A 4158-nucleotide genomic window follows, 5' to 3' on the forward strand; every position below is an offset into this window, starting at 1 on the left:
ATCCTCGCCCTCAAGGAAACAACCTACAAACAAATATGTGCAAATAAGCTATATCCAAGATAAATAGGAAATAATTAACAAAGGGAAGGCACTAGAATTAGGAGTTGGGAAAGGCTTCCTGTAGAAGACAGAATTTTAGAATTTTAGTTGGGACTTGAAGGAAGCCAAGAAAACCAGTAGGTGATGAAGAGGAAGAGCATTCCTGGCACAGGGGACGACCTTTGAGAAATGGAAGGTCTTGTTCATGGTGCATTCAGGAGGCCAGAATCACTGGATTGAAGAATGTGTGGTGGCGAGTAAAGTATAAGAAGACTGGAAAGGTAGGAGGGGACTAGGTTTATGAGAGGCTCTGAATGCCAGACAGAGGATTTTGTATTGTATCTTGAAGGTAATAGGAAGCCAATGAAATGTACTGAATAGAGGGTGACATGGTTGGACTCATGATTTAGGAAAATCACTTTGGTGGCTGAATGGAGGATGGACTGGACATAAGAGAGAGGCAGGCAGACCCACCAGCAGGCTATTACAATAGTCCAGGCTTGAGGGAATGGGAGCCTGAACGAGAGTGGTAGCAGTGTCAGAGGAGAGAAGAGGTGTATGTGAAAGATGTTGCAAAGGTGAAATTGACAGGACTTGGCAATATCTTGGATATGGAGGATGAGGGACAGTAAGGCTGTAGCTAGGATTACTCCTAGATTGTGAGCCTGAGTTTCTGGGAGAATGGTATTGTCCTCTATAGTAATAATGAAGGTCAGAGAGATAGAGGGTTTGGAGAAAAGATAACAAGTTCAGTTTTGGACATGTTGAGTTTAAGATATCAACTAGACATCCAGTTTGGGACATCTGAAAGACAATTGGAGATAGAGACTTGGGGTCAGCAAAGTGCAGATTTGAGAATTTTCAGCACAGAGATGGTATTAAATCCGTGGGAGCTGATCAGATCACCAAGTAAAGTAGTATAAAGATGGAAGAGGGCCCAAGGACAGAACTCTTCTGGGGTAACTATGTTAGAGGGTGTGATCCAGAAAAGGAGATTGAGAAGGAGCAGATAGATAGAACTGGGAAAGAATAGTGTACCAAAAATCTAGAGAGAAGAGAGTACCAAGGAGGAGAAGGTGATAATTGTTTTCCAAGGATGCAGAAAGGTCAAGGAGAATGAGGATTGAAAAGAGCCAATGGATTTGGGAATTAAGAGATAATTGGTAACTTTAGAGAGAACAGTTTCAGTGGAATGATGAGTTTAGGAAGCTGGATTTTAAAGTGCTAAGAAGAAAGTGAGAAGAGAGAAAATGAAGGAACCCATGATAAACAGTCTGTTTTAAGGAGTTTAACCACAAAGGACAAGAAAGATATAAATATCTAGGGTGGCTAGGTGGGGAAGTGGACAGAGTGCCAGGCCTGGAGTTAAGAAGGCTCTTCTGGGGCAGCTAGGTGGGGAAGTGGATAGAGCTCTGGCCATGGAGACAGGAGTACCTGAGTTCAAATCCAGTCTCAGACACTTGACACTTACTAGCTGTGTGACCCTGGGCAAGTCACTTAATCCCAACTGCCTCAGAAAAAAAAAAGCCTCTTCTTCCTGAGTTCAAATTTGGCCTCAGATACTTATTAACTTTGTGACCCTGGACAAGTCACTTAACCCCATTTGCCTCAGTTTCCTCATCTGTAAAATGATCTGGAGAAGGAAGTGGCAAACCACTCAAATATCTCTCCCAAGAAAACCCCAAATGGGGTCATGAAGAATCAGACAAGAACAATAATTTCATACATTATTTTATGAAGTCACCTAGGTGGCATGTTGGCCTAAACTCAGGAATGGCAAACCAATCCAGTAACTTGGCCAAGAAAACCTCAAATTTGCTCAGAGACATGACTGAAAAATAACTTAACATGACTTAAATGACTTAACTAACTCCAGTTAATGGAGATCGAAGTGAGGGTTTTTTAAGGATGAGGGAGACACAGGTTTGTAAGCAGTAAGAAAGCAGCTAGCAAACAAGCCAAACCATTAATCCAAAAGAATAAAGGTGAAATATGCCACTCACCTCTTGCCAAAGAGGTGATAAACTTTAAATGCAGGAAGAGATATATTTCCTGACATGGTCAATGTGAGAATTTGTTTTGCTAGGCTATGCATGTTCATAATGAGGATTTTATATTTCATTTTTTTTAATTTGTTCAATTGGAAGGGACAGATTATTATATTTAAAGACAAAGAAAAATAAATGTTCAGGCCACCAAAAACCTTATAGCGGAGTCAACAATACTCTTCCAGTTTCCAGTGTCTAAGGAAAACTTGAATCAGACACCTTCTCCAACATCCTCAACGTGGTCAATCTCTAAGAGTCATCCCTAGTCATCCTGATCTATATCTTGCTACTGGACACAGATGCCTCTGTAGGAGACAGTGAGGCTGGTGACTTTGCATAGCCCTTTCTCACTTTAATCCAATTCACTTGCACATCATGGCATCACTTTCCAGATGTCATGGCCCTCAAGGACAAACGACGATAACAACAATAACAACAACAATCTCTAAGACATGGGAAGATGCTAAAGATAAGTTATGCTGTAGACCTGAATCATGGAGAAATAGTCAATCAATCAGTCAGCACTTATTAAGTGCTTACTCTGTACCAGGTACTGTGCTGAGTGCTAGGGATAGACAGACAAATCAGAAACTAGACCCTGCCCTCATAGAGCTTGCAATCAAGAGACTTTTTCCTGGAAAGCAGGCTGGAGAGTGGGGGGTGGGGTGGGGTGGAAAGGCAAGTTAAAACTGGTTTGGGGTTTAAGGCACTACCATCTATAGCATTTTGCCATAGTTTCTCCTATACCAAAACATTTGTTCACCTTGTAGACCTATACCAAAATATTTGTTCACTTTGTAGACCCTACGTCATGTGTTTCCTTTGGGAGAACCAAGTAGGCCTAGAGAGAATGGAACAGGCCTGAAATGATGGACTATGTGAAAGAGGCTCAGGAAGCAGGCAGCTCACAGTTTATGACAACCCCTCCTTGAGCCAGCTGAAAAAACAATCGCTGTAGCTCACGAGCAGCAGGGTAGTCTTATTTGTAGTAATGTGGCTGAATTATTTGCTTGCTTCTCAGCATCCTGCCCTGCCTTGGAGCCTTTGACAATTCTTTTAGTATATCAGTTCACTTTCTCTTGGTAGATTCTAGAGGCAACAAAAATAATTGGCACTTGCTCCCGATAGCTTACTGGTTTCCACTGATAAATGGCAACATTTTAGAAAAGGTGGAGTAGGGAATGGTAGCCTCGCAGGGGGACTTTGGGGTAGGAGCGGACACCCTCGGCCCTCTGTAGTATGGAAAGAGAATAGCATTTTATATGTCCCAGATGTGGTCATGGTCTGTACAACATCTGTGAGTGCATTTCATTAAATAATGAACCAGACTATGAATGAGTAACTGAGAGAATTTTTTAAAGTATTCATTTAAATTCAGCTCAATTACCTAATTATAATTAGTGTGGCAGACCATCTTCAAATATAAAATAAAGCATAACATGATGTTTATTGTTATTAGACTCTAATATGAAGACAATTCATTTCCATTCAATATTGGGAGGAGGGGGGCGGTATATGTACATTTTTGCTTTCAAACTTTTACTTGCTGAAAACATCATCACAAAAAAAAGAGCTGGGCTTCTGCACTTAGTCCTAATGTATTTGGAATAGCAATAATAATAATAACTCACATTTGTATAATCCTTTAATTAAGTTTTACAAAGACAATTCTGAATCCTACCAGGAAGCTGACTTCAGATACAAAAGACAATTTAAAGTCTTCATAGAGAAGACTGGAAGTCTAGTGGGGACATACTGATCAGGCTGTCCAATATTTTAATTCAGCCAAGTTGCCTGTCTATGTATTTCCTTCTTCACCATGTAGTAATAGTACTGGGAAAGAAGAGAGCCTCATCTGTAAAATAAGGGGGTTGGAACAGATAATTGCTCAAGATACTGCCCAGCAATAATTGCTAAGTCTATAAGGAATCAATCACTCAAAAGGTATTTATTGAGTACCTGCTATATGCCAGATGCATTCCTAGACTCTAGAGATGCAATGGGGAGAAAATCAAAGAGTTCTTGCCCTTAAGGATCTTATATTCTATTGTGAGAAATATGTACAGATAAA

This window comes from Phascolarctos cinereus, unplaced genomic scaffold, assembly GCF_003287225.1.
Source record: "Phascolarctos cinereus isolate Bilbo 61053 unplaced genomic scaffold, phaCin_HiC Scaffold_5;HRSCAF=322, whole genome shotgun sequence".
Taxonomy (NCBI): Eukaryota; Metazoa; Chordata; class Mammalia; order Diprotodontia; family Phascolarctidae; genus Phascolarctos; species Phascolarctos cinereus.